We start from the raw sequence: 21,719 nt of genomic DNA on the forward strand, positions 1-21,719 counted from the left end.
TGTATAGTATCATGTCATCTGCAAACAGTGACAGTTTTACTTCTTCTTTTCCAATTTGTATTCCTTTTATTTCTTTTTTCTTCTCTGATTGCCGTGACTAGGACTTCCAAAACTATGTTGAATAATAGTGGTGAGAGTGGACATCTTGTCTTGTTCCTGATCTTAGAGGAAAGGCTTTCAGTTTTTCACCATTGAGAATGATGTTTGCTGTGGGTTTGTCATATATGGCCTTTATTATGTGGAGGTAGGTTCCCTCTATGCCCACTTTCTGGAGAGTTTTTATCATAAATGGGTGTTGAATTTTGTCAAAAGCTTTTTCTGCATCTATTGAGATGATCATATGGTTTTTATTCTTCAATTTGTTAATATGGTGTATCACATTGATTGCTTTGTGTATATTGAAGAATCCTTGCATCCCTGGGATAAATTCCACTTCATCATTGTGTATGATCCTTTTAATGTGTTGTTGGATTCTGTTTGCTACTATTTTGTTGAGGATTTTTGCATCTATATTCATCGGTGATATTGGTCTGTAATTTTCTTTTTTTGTATTGTCTTTGTCTGATTTTGGTATCAGAGTGATGGTGGCCTCGTAGAAGGTGTTTGGGAGTGTTCCTTCCTCTGCAATTTTTTGGAAGAGTTTGAGAAGGATGGGTGTTAGCTCTTCTCTAAATGTTTGGTAGAATTCACCTATGAAACCATCTATTCCTGGGCTTTTGTTTGTTGGAAGATTTTTAATCACAGTTTCAATTTCATTACTTGTGATTCGTCTGTTCACATTATCTATTTCTTCCAGGTTCAGTCTTGGAAGGCTATAGCTTTCTAAGAATTTGTCCATTTCTTCCAGGTTGTCCATTTTATTGGCATAGAGTTGCTTGTAGTAGTCTTTATGATCCTTTGTATTTCTGCAGTGTCCATTGTAACTTCTCCTTTTTCATTTCTAATTTTATTGATTTGAGTCCTTTCCCTCTTTTTCTTGATGAGTCTGGCAAAAGGTTTATCAATTTTATCTTCTGAAAGAACCAGATTTAGTATTATTGATCTTTGCTATGGTTTTCTTTGTTTCTATTTCACTTATTTCTGGTCTGATCTTTATGATTTCTTTCCTTCTACTAACTTTGGGTTGTGTTTGTTCTTCTTTCTCTAGTTCATTTAAGTGTAAGGTTAGATTGATTATTTGAGATTTTTCTTCTTTCTCGAGGTAGGATTGTATTGCTATAAATTTCCCTCCTAGAACTACTTTTGCTGCATCCCATAGGTTTTGGATCATTGTGTTTTTGTTGTCATTTGTTTCTAGGTATCTTTTGATTTCCTCTTTGATTTCTTCAGTGATCTCTTGGTTATTTAGTAATATATTGCTTAGCCTCCATGTGTTTGTGTTTTTTACGTTCTTTTCCCTGTAATTGATTTCTAATCTCATAGCGTTGTGGTTGGAAAAGATGTTTGATATGATTTCAATTTTCTTAAATTTACCAAGGCTTGATTTGTGACCCAAGATGTGATCTATCCTGGAGAATGTCCCATGTGCACTTGAGAAGAATGTGTAATCTTCTGGTTTCAGATGCAATGTCCTATAAATATCAATTAAATCTATCTGGTCTATTGTGTCATTTAAAACTTGTGTTTCCTTATTAATTTCCTGTCTGGATGATCTGTCCATTGGTGTAAGTGAGGTTTTAAAGTCCCCCACTACTACTGTGTTACTGTCGATTTCATCTTTTATAGCTGTTAGCATTTGCTTTACGTATTGAGGTGCTCCTATGTTGGGTGCATATATATTAATAATTGTTATATCTTCTTCTTGGATTGATCCCTTGATCATTATGTAGTGTCCTTCCTTGTCTCTTATAACATTCCTTATTTTAAAGTCTATTTTATCTGATATGAGTATTGCTACTCCAGCTTTATTTTGATTTCCATTTGTATGGAATATCTTTTTCCATCCCCTCACATTCAGTCTGCATATGTCCCTAGGTCTGAAGTGGGTCTCCTGCAGACAGCATATATATGGGTCTTGTTTTTGTATCCATTCAGTGACCCTGTGACTTTTGGTTGAAGAATTTAATCCATTCACATTTAAGGTAATTATCGATATGTATGTTCCTATTACAATTTTCTTAATTGTTTTGGGTTTGTTTTTGTAGGTCCTTTTTGTCTCTTGTATTTCCCACTTAGAGAAGTTCCTTTAGCATTTGTTGTAGAGCTTGTTTGGTGGTGCTATATTATCTTAGCTTTTGCTTGTCTCTAAAGCATTTGATTTCTCCGTGGAATCTGAATAAGATCCTTACCGGGTAGAGTAATCTTGGTTGTATGTTCTTCCCTTTCATCACTTTAAATATATCATGCCATTCCCTTCTGGTTTGCAGAATTTATGCCAAGAAATCAACTCTTAACTTTACGGGAGTTCCCTTCTGTGTTAGTTGTCATTTTTCCCATGTTGCTTTTAATAATTTTTCTTTGTCTTTAATCTTTGCCACTTTGATTACTATGGGTCTTGGCGTGTTTCTTCTTGGGTTTATCCTGCCTGGGACTCCCTGTGCTTCCTGGCCTTGGGTGGCTATTTCCTTTCCCATGTTAAGGAAGTTTTCAACTATAATCTCTTCAAATATTTTCTCAGGTCCTTTCTCTCTCTCTTCTCCTTCTGGGAACCCTATAATGCGAATGTTGGTGCGTTTAATGTTGTCCCAGATGTCTCTTAGGTTATCTTCACTTCTTTTCTTTCTTTTTTCCTTATTCTGTTCCATGGCTGTGAATTCCACCATTCTGTCTTCCAGGTCACTTATCCGTTCTTCTGCCTCAGTTATTCTGCTATTGATTCCTACTAGCGTATTTTTCATTTTAGTAATTGTATTGTTCATCTCTGTTTGTTTGTTCTTTAATTCTTCTCAGTGTTTGTTCTTTAATTCTTCTAGGTCTTTGTTAAACATTTCTTGCATCTTCTCGAAATTTGCCTCCATTCTTTTTCCGAGGTCCTGGATCATCTTCACTATCATTATTCCTAATTCTTTTTCTGGAATGTTGCCTATCTCAACTTCATTTAAGTGTTTTTCTGGGGTTTTATCTTGTTCCTTCTGGTATATAGCTCTCTGCCTTTTCATTTTGTTTATCTTTCTGTGAATGTGGTTTCTGTTCCACAGGCTGCAGGATTGTAGTTCTTCTTGCTTCTACTCTCTGCTCTCTTTTTTGTTAGTTTTAATCCTAATTGTTTGATTTCATTTTTGAGTTCTTCTATTTGTCTGGTTGTTCTCTTGCTTTTTGTTTTATTTGGCTCTGTTTTTTTTTTTTTACATGTGTGTGTGGTTCCTTGTTTCTGTTTTTGTTTGTTTGATTTTGTTTTTACCATTTCTCTAGGGTTTTGTTTGTCTTTTTAAAATTTAATATATTTTCTATTTTTTTTAATATTTCTATTTCTACATTGCTTTTATGTTGTTCTGTCTTCTTTCCCCTTTTTCTTTTTTTTCAATCTTTTTTGTCAGTTTGGTTTGTTTCTTTGCTTCATTCTTCAGTTGACACTCTGCTTTGGTTTTGTTTTTTGGTTTTGTGTTTTTGTCAGTTTTCTTTTTAATTGTTTGAGTTCGGTCTTTTGTTTGTCTGGTTGTTCTCTTGCTTTTTGATTTGTTTAGTTCCTTTTTTGTTTCTTGTGTGTGTGTGCATGCATCCTTGTCTCTGCTTCTGTTTGTTTGATTTTACTTTTTACCATCCATCTGGGGTTTTGTTAGTCTTTTTTCTTTTTAATCCCTTTTGCCGTGTTGGCAACTTGCAGGGTCTTGGTCCCTCGACCAGAAGTTGGGCCTGTGGCTCTTGGGTGGGAGCACTGAGTCCAGGACGCTGGACCACTAGAGAATTCCTGACCCCAGTGAAGATTAGTCACCAAGAGCTCTCACGGAGACCTCTGTCTGAATCCAAGACGCAGATCCACCCAACTGCCAGCAGGTCCCAGTGCTGGACACCTCACACCAAACAACAAACAGGACAGGAACACAAACTCATACATCAGCACACAGACTATCTAAAGTCAAACTAAGCTAAAAGACACCCCAAAACACACCACCTGACATGGCCCTGCTCATCAGATGGAAAAGACTCAGCTCCACCCACCAGAAAGCAGGCACCAGTCCCTCTCATCAGGAAGTCTACTCAAGTCACTGGACCAACCTCACCCCAGGGTCAGAGAACAGAAGCAAGGGAACTACAACCCTGCAGCCTGGGGAAAGGAGACCTCAAATACTGTAAATTAGACAAAATGAGAAGGAAATAGGCAAACTACCTGAAAAAGAATTCACAGTAATGATAGTAAAGATGATCCAAAATCTTGGAAATAGAATAGAGAAAATAAAAGAAACGTTTAACAAGGATGGAGAAGAACTAAAGAGCAGACAAACAGTAATGAACAACACAATAACTGAAATTAAAAATACTCTAGAAGAAATCAATAGCAGAATAACTGAGGCAGAAGAACAGATAAGTGAGCTGGAAGATGGAATGGTGGAAATAACTGCCACAGAGCAGAATAAAAAAAAAAGAAGGAAAAGAATGGAGGACAGTCTCGGAGACCTCTGGGACAACATTAAGCACACCAACATTCAAATTACAGGTGTCCAAGAAGAAGAAGAAAAAAAAAAAGGTCTGAGAAAATATTTGAAGAGATTATAGTTGAAAACTTCCACAACATGGGAAAGGAAATAGTCAATCAAGTCCAGGAAGTGCAGAGAGTTCCATACAGGATAAAGCCAAGGAGAAACATACCAAGACACATATTAGTCAAACTAACAAAAATTAAACACAAAGAAAAAATATTAAAAGAGGCAAGGGAAGAGAAACAAATAACATACAAGGGGATCCCCATAAGGTTAACAGCTGATCTTTCAGCAGAAACTCCACAGGCCAGAAGGGAGTGGTAGGATATATTTAAAGTGATTAAAGGGAAAAAACTACAACCAAGATTACTCTACCCAGCAAGGATCGCATTCAGATTCGACGGAGAATCGAAAGCTTTACAGAAAGCAAAAGTTAAGAGAATTCAACACCACCAAACCAGCTTTACCACAAATGCTAAAGGAACTTCTTTAGGGAGGAAACACAACAGAAGGAAAAGACTTACAAAAACAAACCCAAAACAATTAATAAATTGGTAATAGGAACATACATATCAATAATTACCTTAAATGTAAATGGATTAAATGCCTCATCCAAAAGACACAGACTGGCTGAATGGATACATAAACAAGACCCGTATATATGCTGTCATTAAGAGACCCACTTCAGACCTAGGGACACATACAGAATGAAAGTGAGGGCATGGAAAAAGACATTCCATGCAAATGGAAATCAAAAGAAAGTGGGAGTAGCAATACTCAGATCAGAGAAAATAGACTTTAAAATAAAGGCTATTACAAGAGACAAGGAAGGACACTACATAATATCAAGAGATCAATCCAAGAAGAAGATATAGCAGTTGTAAATATCTATGCACTGAACATAGGAGCACCTCAATACATAAGGCATACGCTAACAGCCATAAAAGGGGAAATCAACAGTAACACAATCATAGTAGGGGACTTTAACATCCCACTTTCACCAATGGATAGATCATCCAAACAGAAAATAAACAAGGAAACACAAGCTTTAAATGACACACTAGACCAGATGGACTTAATTGATATTTATAGGACATTACATCCAAAAACAACAGAATACATTTTCTTATCAAGCGCTCATAGAACATTCTCCAGGATAGATCGCATCTTGGGTCACAAATCAAGCCTCAGTAAATTTAAGAAAAATGAAATTGTATCAAATATCTTTTCTGACCAAAATGCTATGAGACTAGATATCAATTACAGGGAAGAAAACTGTAAAAAATACGAACACATGGAGGCTAAATGCTACTAAATAACCAAGAAATCACTGAATAAATCAAAGAAGAAATCAAAAAATACCTAGAAACAAATGACAATGAAAACACGATGACCCAAAACCTATGGAATGAAGCAAAAGCAGTTCTAAGAGGGAAGTTTACAGCAATACAATCCTACGTCAAGAAACAAGAAACATCTCAAATAAATAACCTAACCTTATACTTAAAGCAATTAGAGAAAGAAGAACAAAAAACCCCCAAAGTTAGCAGAAGGAAAGAAATCATAAAGAGCAGATCAGAAATAAATGAAAAAGAAATGAAGTGAAAAATAGCAAAGATCAATAAAACTAAAAGCTGGTTCTTTGAGAAGAAAAACAAAATTGATAAAGCATTAGCCAGCCTCATCAGGAAAAAAAGGGAGAAGACTTAAATCAACAGAATTAGAAATGAAAAAGGAGAAGTAACAACTGACATTGCAGAAATACAAAGAATCATGAGAGACTACTACAAGCAACTATATGCCAATAAAATGGAAAACCTGGAAGAAATGGACAAATTCTTAGAAAAGTACAACCTTCCAAGACTGAACCAGGAAGAAATAGAAAATATGAAGAGATGAGTCATAAGCACTGAAATTGAAACTGTGATTAAAAATCTTCCAACAAACAAAAGCCCATGGCCAGATGGCTTCACATGCGAATTCTATCAAACACTAAAAGAAGAGCTAACACCTATCCTTCTCAAATGCTTCCCAAATATACCAGAGGGAGGAACACTCCCAAACTCATTCTACGAGGCCATCATCACCCTGATACCAAAACCAAACAAAGATGTCACAAAAAAAGAAAACCACAGGCCAATATCACTGATGAACATAGATGCAAAAATCCTCAACAAAATACTAGCAAACAGAATCCAACAGCACATTAAAAGGATCATACACCATGATCAAATGGGGTTTATCCCTGGAATGCAAGGATTCTCCAGCATATGCATATCAATCAGTGTGATACAGCATATTAGCAAACTGAAGGACAAAAACCATATGATCATCTCAATAGATGCAGAAAAATATTTGACAAAATTCAACACCCATTTATGATGAAAACACTCAGAAAGTGGGCATAGAGGGAACCTACCCATGCCCACTTTTACTGTGTTGAGAATAATAAAAGCCATATATGACAAACCCACAGCAAACATCATTCTCAATGGTGAAAAACTGAAAGCACTTCCTCTAAGATCAGGAACAAGACATGGGTGTCACTCTAACCACTATTATTCAACATAGTTTTGGAAGATTTAGCCATGGCAATCAGAGAAGAAAAAGAAATAAAAGGAATCCAAACTGGAAAAGAAGAAGTAAAACTGTCACTGTTTGCAGATGACATGATACTATACATATAAAATCCTAAAGATGCCACCAGAAAACTACTAGAGCTAACCAATGAATTTGGTAAAGTAGCAGGATACAAAATTAATGCCCAGACATCTCTTGCCTTCCTATACACTAACAATGAAAAATAAGAAAGAGAAATTAAGGAAACACTCCCATTTACCATTGCAACAAAAAGAATAAAATACCTAGGAATAAACCTACCTGAGGAGACAAAAGACCTGTATGCAGAAAACTAAAAGACACTGATGAAAGAAATCAAAGACAATACAAAGAGATGGAAAGATAAACCATGTTCTTGGATTGGAAGAATCAATATTGTGAAAATGACTATACTACCCAAAGCAATCGACAGATTCAATGCAATGCCTATCAAACTACCAATGGCATTTTTCCCAGAACTAGAACAAAAAATTTCACAATTATGTATGGAAACACCAAAGACCCCGAATAGCCAAAGCAATCTTGAGAAAAGAAAAATGGAGCTGGAGGAATCAGGCTCCCTGACTTCAGACTATACTACAAAGCTATAGTAATCAAGACATTATGGTACTGGCACAAAAACAGAAATATCGATCAATGGAACAGGATAGAAAGCCCAGAGATAAACGAACGCACATATTGATCACCTTATCCTTGACAAAGGAAGCAAGAATATACAATGGAGAAAAGACAGTCTCTTCAATAAGTGGTGCTGGGAAAACTGGACAGCTACATGTAAAAGAGTGAAATTAGAACATTTCCTAACAGCATACACAAAAATAAACTCAAAATGGATTAAAGACCTAAATGTAAGACCAGACACTATAAAACTCTTAGAGGAAAACATAGGCAGAATACTCTGTGACAAAAATCACAGCAAGATCCTTTTTGACCCACCTCCTAGAGTAATGGAAATAAAATAAAAAATAAACAAATGGGACCTAATGAAACTTAAAAGCTTTTGCACAGCAAAGGAAACCATAAACAAGACGAAAAGACAACCCTTAGAATGGGAGAAAATATTTGCAAACAAAGCAACTGACAAAGGATTAATCTCCAAAATATACAAGCAGCTCATGCAGCTCAATATCAAAAAAACAAAAAAACCCAATCCAAAAATGGATGGAAGACCTAAATAGACATTTCTCCAAAGTAGACATATAGATTGCCAACAAACACATGAAAAAATACTCAACATCACTAATCATTACAGAAATGCAAATCAAAACCACAGTGCGGTATCACCTCACACCGGTCAGAATGGGCATCATCAGAAAATCTACAAACAACAAATGCTTGAGAGGGTGTGGAGAAAAGGGAACCATCCTGCACTGTTGGTGGGAATGTAAATTGGTACAACCACTATGGAGAACAGTATGGAGGTTCTTTAACAAACTAAAAATAGAACTACCATATGACCCAGCAATCCCACTGCTGGGCATATACCCTGAGAAAACCATAATTCAAAAAGATACATGTACCATTATGTTTATTGCAGCACTATTTACAGTAGCCAGGACATGGAAGCAACCTAAGTGTCCATTGACACATGAATGGATAAAGAAGATGTGGCACATACATACAATGGAATATTACTCAGCCATAAAAAGGAATGAAATTGAGTTATCTGTAATGAGGTGAATGGACATAGAGTCTGTCATACAGAGTGAAGTAAGTCAGAAAGAGAAAAACAAATACCATATGCTAATGCACATATATGGAATCTAAAAAAATAGAACTGATGAACATAGTGGCAGGGCAGGAATAAAGACACAAAGTTAGAGAATGGACTTGAGGACACAGAGGGGGAAGGGTAAGCTGGGACGAAGTGAGAGAGTGGCATGGACATATATACACTACCAAATGTCAAATAGATAGCTAGTGGGAAGCAGCTGCATAGCACAGGGAGATCAGCTCAGTGCTTTGTGACCACCTAGAGGGGAGGGATATAGAGGGTGGGAGGGAGATGCAAGAGGGAGGAGATATGGGGATACATGTATATGTATAGCTGATTCACTTTGTTATGCAGCAGATACTAACACAACATTGTATAGCAATTATACTCCAATAAAGATATTTAGAAAAATAGAGTTGGGAGACCAGAAGGGAGAGCCCTCATGCCCTGCAATGATAACAGAGCCCAACTGGAAGAAGAAAGATTCATCTTCTTTCCTGGCAACAACTTGGCCAGTGAAAAGTCATGGATTCTATGTTTACTCTAGTCCCCCCAACTTCCTTTCTCCCCTCTATAAAAGAGTTCTGCTTCCCTTGTTGCATGAAGACCTGCATGTGGCTTGCCTTTGTTTCAGACCCTGAATTGCAATTCTCTGCTAATCCTGAATAAACCCATCTTAGCTGGAGAAACACCTGGCAATCTGTTTGTTTTAGGCCAACAGGACAGAGAGGGCTCCATTTTCAAAAACTCTTCAAATGGATAAAGGATATTATTTGCAGAGACAGAGAGAAAAAATAGATATCTATCTTCTGACAAACAGCTGATGGAAAGATACATAGATATAGATAGATAGATAGATAGATAGATAGATAGATAGATAGATAGATAGATAGGGAAAGGTACAAGAACCATCCAAGTGTTCACAGTCTCAACACATCTATCTTGTTTTATATTCTCATGACCACTCTGTAAAGTGTATGTTATTAGCCCCATTTTCGTGTGAAGGAAACTAAAGATCCAAAAGTTTAGATAATGTTCTTAATGCCACACAGCTGATAATAAAGGAGATTGGATTAGTACCCCCCAACTTCACAGGCCCTGCCCTAGATCACCTCCCAGCTAGCAACCTTTGACTCTCAAGCCTGGGGCACTGGGTGAACAGGGCAGGAGATATCTGCCTTGGGACAATGCTTCTCAAACTACCTACGATGGGGGCCAGTTCATTTCCAATCTTGTTTCCCATCAATAAGTGTGTTTACTGCACAGGACCCGTTCGTATCTCTTGCCACAAGTGACTCGCCAGCAAGTTTGTAACATCCCGACTGGTCCAAATCCGTGCAACTGATCCCAGCCTGGGATGTCACGGCAAAGTCGAAATTGCCTCACCAGTTTCTAATGCTTCCTCTCACCCTCTGTGCCTATCTCCTTGTGGCCTGGTAGCAAACTATTCACAGATAGGAAGCACTTCGTGAAGCACACCCAGTAACAGTGGCGCAGGACGTGGCTCTGGCACGAAAGCCAGGCCTCCAGCAGGGCCCTGAGGTCAGGGATACTGTGCTGCCCCATGAGCTATCGTTCTCCCTACTAACCGCATAGCAAGCTCTAGGCAGTTTACAGCTCAGAGGACGCGCAGCTGCCTCAAGATAAATAATTTGACAATGTCCTCATTCATGGGGAAGAATATCTGGGACTCCTCTGAGATGCTCAATGAAATATTTTCAAAATTTCCTTTGCTCTGCGCGTGATGTTAATCATAGTGTATCTACGGCTGTTGCTCTGCATTTTTGGCTAACAGGCAGTTGATTCATTTAAGAGCTGCTGTTTCAACAAGGACTTGTTAAGGTGTTTGGACATCCTCACTCCTGGTGACTGCGCCTATAATTTTTCTTTTCTTGGAGCACCCACGGGGATTTCTGTGTGTTCCTGGTAAACGCGTGTATTCAGATAGTCTGCTTTTCTAAGGATGATGATTTTTCACTGAAATACAAACATGAGGATTTGCTGCTACCTTTTCCCATCAGCATTTGACACCTGAGGAAACGTGTTTTCCAATCTGTTTCTTTGGCTCTTGGCTTATTTCCTTCTGGGAAGGAAGCTTTGCTTCCCTGTTTGCACACAGCTCACCTGCAGAAACACCTCAGAGCAGGAAACAGCCCTTGCTTGCTGGCTTTTGTGTCTCAGACATACTTTTTTGGTGCCACCTAGTGGCCAATTAGGTTAATTTCAGGCCTTGGAATTGTGACCGCTAAACGTGGATGCACATTGTTTAAGGAACAGGCCAAATGTTTGAGAAACTGAGGCACCTTAAGACAGTGGCAAAGGAAATGGCCGTCTAGAACAGTTTGGATTTTTTTTCCCAAAAGACCATACTGAAAGCATAGCTTTAAGGGTCTGTCAGGTTTGGGCTTGAACTCCAGCTCTGAGGCTTGCTAGCTGGGTGACATTAAGCAAATTACTTAACCTCTCTTGGCCTGGCTTACTCATGGGTAAAAAGGAGATAATAATAATATGGTGGTGAGGATTAAATAAATAATATATTTCCAGTGCATATCACAGTAACTGGCACATGATAACAGCTCCCTTATTATAACGGCCATTATTCCTATTATTCAGCACCTAGAACATAATAGGCACTACATAAATGGCTGCTACAGTAATAATAACCAAGTCCAAATTATCAGTCAATTAGCAAATATTTATCAATGACATTTTATGCATTCAAATCCGTGTGTTGAGTCTGGCACTAAACGAAATGCTTGGAGGTGGCTATAGGTTCTTTGCCTCTTAAGAGCTGAGAACCATCTAAGTGAGTGGAGAAACACAGCCAGCGACATAGTAGTTCTACACAAATAACAAATGTTGGCGCGGATGTGGAGGAAAGGGAATCTTTGTTCACTGTTGGTCAGAATGTAAATTGGTGCAGCTGCTGTGGAAAACGGTATGGAGGTTTCTCAAAAAACTAAAAATAGAACTACCATACGACCCAGCAATCCCACTCTTGGGTACATCTCCGAAAAAACCAAAAACACTAGTTTGAAAAGATGCATGCACCCCAATGTTCATTGCAGCACTATTGACAATAGCCAAGACATGGAAACAACCTAAATGTCCATCGACAGATGAATGGATAAAGAAGGTGTAGTATATATATATCCAACACATACAATGGAATACTACTCAGCCATAAAAAAGAATGAAATTTTGCCATTTGCAGCAACATGGATGGACTTCGAGGGCATTATGCTAAGTGAAACAAGTCAGAGAAAGAGCAATATTATATGCTATTGCTTATATGTGGAACCTAAAATACACAACAAACTAGTGAATATAACATAAAAGAAGCAGACTCACAGATACAGAGAATAAACTAGTGGTTACCAGTGGGGGGCAATCAATACAGAGGTGGGAGAGTCGGAGTTACAAATTACTGTGAATAAGGTAGGCTCAAGGCTGTATTGTGCAATACGGGGAAGATAGCCAATATTTTGTAATAACTGTAAATGGAAAGTAACCTTTAAAATTGTATACAAATTTAAAAAAATGGTAGTTCTATCTGGCACAGAGGCTGGGGGAGGAGGGGCAAGGGGGAAAGGGGGAAGGGAAAGTGAGCGCTGGGGTGAAGCCCGGCTGGATGGAAGGAAGGGAGAAGAGTGGGGTATGTTAGTGAATCCCTGAGACAGGAAAGTACAGGCATGCTTGATGGCTGTGCCGGAGGCTGAGGCAGCTGTTTACTTAAGGCAAGTAGGGGAGGACCTGCCAAACAGAATGAGGAGATGTCCTGTCATCTTGTACACTAGTTTCCTGTGGCTGTGAGGACCAATTGCCACAAGCCGGGTGGCTTAGAGCAACAGAAATGGCTTCCTTTGCTGATCTAGGGGCTAGAAGTCCGAAATCAAGGAGTCCGCAGGGCTGTGTCCCTCCAGAGTCTCTAGGGCAGAAGCCGTTCCTTGCCTCTTCCAGCTTCTGGGGGCACCAGGTGTTTCTTAGCTGGTGGCCGTGTCCCTCCAATCTCTGCCTCTGTGGTCATATGTCTTTCTCTTCTGAGGTCTTCTTCTTGCCTGTCTCTTATAAGGACACGTTTGATGGCGTTTAGGGCCCGTCAGATAATCCAGGGCCATCTCCTCATCTCAAAATCAGTAGCTGAAGCACATCTGCAAAGACCCTTTCCCCCAACAGTGTCACATTTACAAGTTCAGGGTTGAGAACTTGACATCTTTGGGGCCATTTATCCCACTCACTGCATCTTCTTTCTTATTTTCTCCTCTAGTCTGAATTTCCTGGCTTCCTGTTCTTTTCTAGTCCTCTTTTCCTTAAATCTGCTTTTCTGTTTGTCTCATTCTCCTCTGTTATATTGGGTTGGCCAAAAAGTTCATTCCGTTCTAAGTAAAAACAAAAGACGCATTTATTCATTTTCCTCAAGAACTTTATTGAACAACGTATTCATTAACCGAACGAACTCTTTGGCCAGCCCAGCACTTTCCCCCCCCCACCCCCTCTCTGTTTTCCTTTTCTCTGGTTGGAGTTAGGCTGGTACCAAAGTCTACCAGGAGAGAAGGAGCTCTTAGGTAAGCCAGGCCTTTGCTGATGGCTCTATTCCCTTCCCCTCTCTCCGTCCCTCCTTCCCTCCTCACTCCTCTGGCTGTTGATCTGGGTCTTCGCACATGCTGTTTCCTCTTCCTGCAATGCCTCGTTTCCCCTCCACACCACCAGCCCCTTTGCCCTGCTACCACCTGCTCGTTCTCCACTCTTACCCAGTATCAGCACAACCTCGTCTAGGAAGGCTTCCCCAGCCAGCCTCCCATTCCTTGAGATGTTCTCCCAAGGACTCCCACAGCATCCTGGGCTTCTTTTGCTTCACGTCCACTGGCGTTTGGCCGGTGGCTCTGTTCAATACCATCTCTTAGGGACCCAGGCTGACAGCAGGTTCCTCTCAATGCTTGTGTCCACCATCACGCTGGCCCCTAAAGCTTCCACCTAGAGACGACCCACGTCCCTGCTGCTCACATTTTATTGACCAAAGCAAGTCACATGGCCATGCCTAACTCTAAGTGCTGGGAAGGGCAAGCATAACGGGGTCCCGGAGAAGCCTGGAAACATTTGCTGGATGACACAGATGCCCACCACGAAAGACGGGCCTGCTGTCAGAGCTTCAGTCCAAGCTAGGAGCACAGCATCTCTGCCCAGGTGACCTCAGGCTCAGCGCGTTCGGGCATAAAGGGATTTGTACGCACTTCTTCATAAATTCAGGACAGATACAGAAAGAGGGAGGGCATGGAAGTAACTGTCCACACATACCCCCAAATTCACCGATTCAATTCCTGGGCAGTGGGGTGGGGAAAGGGAAGGAGGAATTGGCCTACAGACTTAAGAAGCTAAGAATGGGCTGAGGAGTTGTAGTTTGACTGAAGCGTCAAGAGATGCATCTCAGTTCCCCCCCCACCTCTCTCTGCTTGAGAGGTTCACGTGACAGGAAGGAGGGGGCAACTCTGCCCTAACCCAGTCTCTGTGTGCGTCCTCCAAAGATTCCAACAATGTGTAGGAACAAAAGTCTGTTACACCGGACACTGTAGGCTCGGAAGGAGGGACTGGGGTCTCAGTGGCACCTCTATAAGGAGAAGGGTGTTTGCAGGCACGAGCGGGGAACACTCGGGTCTCAGTCCAGGAGCTGCCCTGACAATTCCCCAGCACTGCCTCCTTGCTCTCACTGAAAACAAAGTGTGACTTCAGACCTGATGCTTTTTCGGGGTGCACAGTTTCTTGAGTGGCAGCGGCAAGCTGCACTTGAAGGAAACTTGACACACGAAACTGGAGATAAATTAGGGACTGACTCTTTGCTCTGTGAAAGGGTTCTTTGATGTAGAAAGAGGATTTGTCATGAAATTGAAGATACTGGAAATATGATCTGAGCTACAAAATCTCAGTTTGTATACAACGTTACACGAACATATGTCTTTCTTATCTAAAGCTCATCTGCATATTGGAACCTGAAGAATAAGGAGCCATTAAAAAAAAAAAAAGAAAGAATAGAAACTGACTCTTCAGATAGGGAAAAACCATGGACTTTGGGTCATGCAGACATGGTACCAAACCCTGTCTCTGCCCTTTACTAAGAGTTAAGTGGTCTTAGGAAGGATGCACATCTGAGTTTCTTCAATGGGCAGGAAACCACACACCTCAGGGGCCACATAAGGAGCTCACAGGCACGTAGCTTTAACCTGGCACTGAGGTGGCTCTTCGTAAAAGTCTATTTTTCTTCCTGTTCCCCAAGGAGTTGATCAAGATTGTATCCTCACTGTGTTTACAGGCTGTGTACGTGTGTGTGTGTGTCTCAAAACAGACTTGTCCACTTCACACTACAGAGGAAGCGGGGTAAGAGGCTGGGCTTTGGGCTACAGGAATCTTCCATCTTTAGTTCACAGCCCACATCTGAGTGAAATCAATATGAAGGCAATGGCTGGGAATTCCCGGGAGGTCCAGTGGTTAGGGTTTCACACTTCCACTGCAGGGGGCACAGGTTCTATCCCTGGTTGGGGAACTAAGATCCCCCATGCCACACGGCAAAAAAAAAAAAAAAAAAAAAGTGAAGGCAATGACTTGGGCTTCTCTTCAGTTGCCTCCATGATAGCCCCAGGTTTCTCCCTCTCGTGATGTCAGATGGAGGAAAAGGACCATACATGAGGCAGAAACATTAGTAGGTTGACAAGTCCCTAATATTTAGTTGCAGAAATCTCCGTATGGGATTGTACTTCCTCCACCAAGTTGACCAGGAAAGCTGCCCTGTTCTAGCCAGGTGGGTGGGGTGGAAGGGTCCCTAGAAGTCGCACAGCCTTCTGCTGCTTCCTCATCCAGGACCCTGGAGACCTGGACCTCCTCTGACCACCTCCATGCTTCCCTGGAGAAAAGACAGAGAAACCACTGGCAGAGTTCTGGACACTGAACTTCATTCTCTGCCAATGATGCATGAACGTGTTTCCTCCTCTTCCTTCTGTTCTTCTTCCTCTTTAATGTTTTTTTTTTTTTTTTTTTACAGAGATCATTATTCCCTTCAAATAATTTTTTCAACCTTTAGATTTGGATGCACTGATTTTTCTTGTCTCCCCTCCTACCTCTCCGATTGTTGCTATTCAGTCTCTTTTGGGGACTGACTCACTCCTTTCTGAATTGTGGAGGCCCCTCTATTTTCCCTTCACACTTCCTCTTCTCTCCCCAGGCAACATGACCTTCCCCTGTAGTTTTAGGAGATGCTACCCCAAGTCTCCTAAATTCATATTTTTGGATGAGACCTATGTCCAGCTGCCTGATGTGCATTGTCACTGGGTTGTCCCACTGACATCTTGAGGTCAACCTGCCTTGGGCTGAACTTACTTCCTGCATGGACCTATCTAGTTGCTCAAGCCAGAGACCTGCATGTCTTATTTTACTGTTTTCTCTCCATCAACCTTCATAGACAGTCAATGACTGTTTCCTTGCTTCTGTCTCTTCTTATTGTCACTTCCCTAGCTCAGGCTCCAAGACCTATTACCTGCATCCTCCTCCTAATGTATCTTTGGCCTCCCGTCTTGACCTGCTCCAATGTGTTCTCCAGAGAACCACCAAGGGTCTCTTTTCTAAGAATGCATCTGCATTTCTTCACTTAAAAACTTGCAGTGGCTCCCACGCTCCATAGGATAAGCCTCACTCTTCCTAGTAAGGCAAGGAAGGCACTCCAAGGTCTAGTCCATCTCCCCGCTCTGCCTTTATCTCCCTCCACCACCACGATGCATCAACATCACATGTCTTGCAGCTCCCCAAGCATGCCATGCTGCTTCCAAGCTCTGTTCTCAGTTTCTGGAAAGCCTTTTCTTCTGCCATACACTTGGTGAACTCAAATGCATCCTTTGATTTTAATTTTTCTCTATAGAGTTGTCTCTGCCTTTCGAAACTGAATTAATCATTGCCCCCTCTGGGCAACTGCTGTAACTCATACAATTGCACCTCTGTTGTTGCACTCGAGATTGCTTTTGATGAGTTCATTTTTCCCATTAGACTGTGAGTGCTTGAGGGCAGGAACTGAGTCATATTCATCTTTGTATCATCAACTTCTGGTCCGAGGCCATACTGTCCATATTAAATAGATATTGTGGTTGAGACCTCAAGTGTTTCATAGGAGACTTTCTGTGCATTTAGAAGGAAGAGGCACAGGAAAATCATCTGTCCGGCCCTTGCGGGCCCTTCTTGCACAGCTCCGAGAATCGTCCTGATGTCTGAGAACTGCTCCCTCGCCGCTCCACAAACACAACATCTTTTCCTGGTCTATAAACTTTCTGAACTAATTTTTTCTTTTCCAACTGTGCTCCATTTTGCTTTACAATGTGACAGATAAGCTAATCTGGTCTAATTCTGACAAAGGTATTGATGGCTGATAACAACATGAATACTAATTATAGGCAGTATACATTTACATAATATAACTGCTCCTTGGATTATTTATGTTTTAGTAAAGATGGCTACCTTTGTTGTTTTTTTTCTTAGAAACTTGGTTCGGTATGCATATTATGGTATGGTATTATGGTATGCGCATTAGTAAAATATAAAGTATGGTTATCAATATGAATATAGAAAAAGAATCTCAAATAATTGCTGAACTTTAGCTAAAAGTGTCTTCCAGCAGAAGAGATATCAGTTTCTCAAAAAATTTAAACATTAAAATATTCATAAAGAAAATTATAAAAAAACTGTTAGGAATTAGAGTCAGTACATTTGTTTAACTACCTGTTTCAAATTCAGGCAGTATCTACTGAGTCCCTTCTTTCTTGCTATAATTTTGTTCAGGTCTCACCCTCTTCTTTGTGTTCTAATTAACCTGTACCCATCATGATAGTCCCATTCAACTTGTTAGAGACTGGATTCGGACTCAGTTCTGGCAATGAAATGTGGAAGAGGGTCTGCAGGAGAGTCTTGAAAAATATTTTGGTTTTTTTACTCTTCTATTGGACACGATCACATCTACATGGATGCCTGTAGATGTGGCAGCCATGGGGAGAGGGCAAGCAAGGGCCAGCCCAACATGTGAATCACCGGGCGGACACGTGGAAGTGACCTGGATCCTCTGTGACATCACAGCTGCTGAATTAACCTACTTGGAACCTCTCTACATGGGAAGTTTTGCAATGTGGGTAAATAAATCTTCCTTTTTGCTTACTCCAGTGGGTCTTTGAAAAGATCAACAAAATTGACAAGGTTTTAGCTTGACAGATGAAGAAAAAGAGAGAGAAGACTCAATTAATACAATCAGGATTGAAAGAGGAGACTTCATTACTGATCTTACAGAAAGAAAAAGGATTATAAGGCCATCAACAATTCCATGCCAACAAATTAGAAAACTATGATGAAATGGCAAATTCCTAGAAAGAAAAAAACTACCAAAAATGACTCAAGAAGAAATAGAACAGCTTAGTAGACCTATAACAAATAACGAGGTTAAACTTGGAATCAAAAAATTCCCCAAAGAAAAATCCCAGGACCAGGCTTCACTGGTGAATTCTACCAAACACTTAAAAGACAATTAATGCCAATTTTTCACAAAGTCTTCCGAAAAATATAAGAGGAAGAAACACTTCTCAACTCATTCTAAAACAAGTCAAAGACAGCATAAGAAAACTATAGCTTAATATCCCTTATGATAATAGACTAAAAATCCTCTACAGAATACTACCAAACTGATCCAGCAATATAAAAAAGATTATACACCATGACCAAATGGTATGTTTCCCAGAAATGTAAGGTTTGTTCAAAATACAAAAATTAATCAATATAATACAACATTAATAGAATAAAGGATAAAAAAAAATAGAATAAAGGATAAAACTACATGATCCTCTCAATAGATGCAGAAAAAGTGTCTGACAAAATTAACACTCCTTTATGTTAAAAACACTCAATAAACTAGGGATACAAGGGAAATTTTCAACCTGAAAAAGGGCATCTATGAAAACCCTACAGCCAGTAGCATACCTAATGTTTAAAAACTAAAATCATTCCCCCTGAGATAAAGAACAAGACAAGGAAGTCTATGCTCGTCACTTCTATTCAACATTGCACTGAAGGTTCTAATCAGGCCAATTAGACAAGAAAAAGAAATATAAGACCTGCAGATTAGAAAGGGAACAAAACCTCTCTTTTTGCAGATGATATGATTCATATATATATATGAAATCTTAAGAAGTCCACACAAAAAAATAATTAGAGCTGATTTCTTCAGCAAAGTTGCAGGATATATGATCATTATTCAATTGTAATTCTATATACTGGTAATGAACAATCTTAAAATGAAATTAAGAAAACAATTCTACTTACTACAGCATCAAAAAGAGTAAAGTACTTAGGAATAAATTTAACAAAAGACATGTAAACATTGTACACTGAAAACTATAAAACTTCAGTGAAATAAATTTAAAGACATAAGTAAATGGGAAGACATCTTGTGCTCATAAATTGGAAAACTTAGTATTGTTAAGTTTAAATCTCCCCAAACTGATCTACAGATTCAGTGCAATCCCTATCAAGACCCCAACCAACTTTTTCTTCAGAAACTGACAAGAGAATCATGAAAATCCTATGGAAATGCAAGGGACTCAGAATAGACAAAACAATTTAGGAAAAAAAGTTGGAGGACTCACATCTTCCAATTTAAAAACTTAGGACAAGACAACAGTAATCCAGACGATGTGGTACAGATGTAAGGTAGACATGTAGATCAATGTAAAATAATTGAGAGACTCCAGAAATAAAGACTTACATTTACAGTAAGCTGATTTTTGACAAGGGTGCCAAGACAATTTAATGAGGAAAGAATAGTCTTTTTAACAAATGGTGCTGGGACAACTGGATAGCCTCATGCAAAAGAATGAATTTGGATCCCTGTGTCATATTAGATACAAAAATTAACTCAAAATAGATCATAGAGCTAAATGTAGGAGCTAAAACTATAAAACTCTTAGAGGAAAACACAGGAATAAATCTTTGTGAGCTTGAATCATGTAATGGTTTCTTAGATATGACACAAAGCACAAGCAACAAAATAAAAAATAGATCAATGGAATTTCATCAAAATTAAAAGCTTTTGTGTTTCAAAGGATTCCATTAAGAAAGTGAAAATATCCCACAGAATGGGAGAACATATTTACCAATCATACATCTGATACTGGACTTAGGTACAGAATATATAAAGATATTTTATAGATCAAAAATAAAGAGACAAATAATCTAATTATTGTAAAAATGAGCAAAGGATTTGAATAGACATTTCTCTAAAGAAGATATTCAAACAATCAATAAACACATGAAAAGATGTTGAACATTATCAGTCATTAGGGAAATGCCAATAAAACCAAAATGAGATACCATTTCACACAAACTAGGATGGCTAGAATAAAAAAGACAGAAAATAACACATGTTAGCTAGGAAGTGGAGAAACTGGAACCCTCATACATTTCTGCTGGGAATGTAAAATGGTGCAGATTTTTGGAAAGCAGTTTGGCAGCTCTTCAAAATGCTAAATGTAGGGTTGTCATATGATCTAGCGGTTCAACTCCTAAGTGGATACCCAAGAGAATTCAGAACATGTATCCACATATAAACTGTTCATAGCAGCATTATACATAATAGGCAAAAAGTGGAAGCAAATCAGATGTCTATCAACTAGTGAATAGATTAAAAAAGGTAGTATAGCCATACAATGGAATATTTTTCAGCCATAAGAAGGATCAAGTACCGACTGATCCTATAACATTAATGAACCTTGGAAACAGTATACTAAGTGAAAGAAGCCAGACACAAAATGTCACATAATATATAAATACATTTATATGAAATGTCCAGACTAGGCAGATCTAAAGAGACAGAAGACAGATTAGTGGTTGTCAAGAGCTGGGGGTAGGGTGTGACCGATAATGGGCATGGGCTTTCTTTTTGGGGTGAAGAAAATGTTCTGGAATTAGATAGCTTGATAGTCACACAGTTTTATGAACATACAAAAACTCACTGAATTGCATACTTTAAAAGGGTGAATTTTAAGGGTATGTCAATTATATCTTAAGAATTTATATTAAATATAGAAAGAACAGGAATAGTTTATTGGCAGGGTTCCTCTTTCAGATTCCTCTCTCCTAGCCCTTCTAAAGAATTATCTTTTCTATGACTGTCTCTGACCCTGGATCTTTAATTGAAGGATTAATGACTTTAATGTCATGGACATTGGCTATGACTTTTATGGTAGTGAACTGTATTTTTTTTATTGAAGTATAACACACTCAGAAAACATCACCAACCCTAAGTATACAAAATGAACACACCTGTTTAACTGTGAACCAGGTCAAGAGAAAGAGTATTTCCAGGAACCTAAAGGTACAATTTGTATATCAGCCCATTCCATAACCTTACTACCTTCCCTAAATGTAACTAGCTGACTTCTAACACCATAGATTAGTTTCACTCATTTTTGAAATCTTATAAATGGAATTATACATCATATATTCTTTCCTTTCTGACCTCTTTTGCACAATACCATGTATGTGAGATTCATTCATGTTGGTACATGCAGCTATAGTTAAGCATTTTTTGCTGTATTGAATTCATTGTATACATACACCATAAAAGTATTCTTAAAATTTTTCCGCTGTGATGAACATTTGGCTTGCTACCTGTTCGGGGGCTACTATGAATAATGATGCTGTGACCTTTGCTGCACATAACTTTTGGTGCACGTGGGCATGAATTTCTCTATTTTTTATTTTTATTTTAACTTTAAAAGATTTTTTAAAAATTAAAT

General features: G+C 39.1%; 1 long non-coding RNA gene across 1 annotated transcript in view; it reads left to right on the forward strand.

Moving 5' to 3' along the window:
• LOC309631482 overlaps positions 1–21,719 on the forward strand; it is a 71,827-nt gene that overhangs the window by 14,794 nt on the left and 35,314 nt on the right. The window lies entirely within an intron of this gene.

This window comes from Balaenoptera borealis (genome assembly GCF_965194805.1).
Source record: "Balaenoptera borealis genome assembly, chromosome: 6".
In the NCBI taxonomy this organism is placed as follows: domain Eukaryota; kingdom Metazoa; phylum Chordata; class Mammalia; order Artiodactyla; family Balaenopteridae; genus Balaenoptera; species Balaenoptera borealis.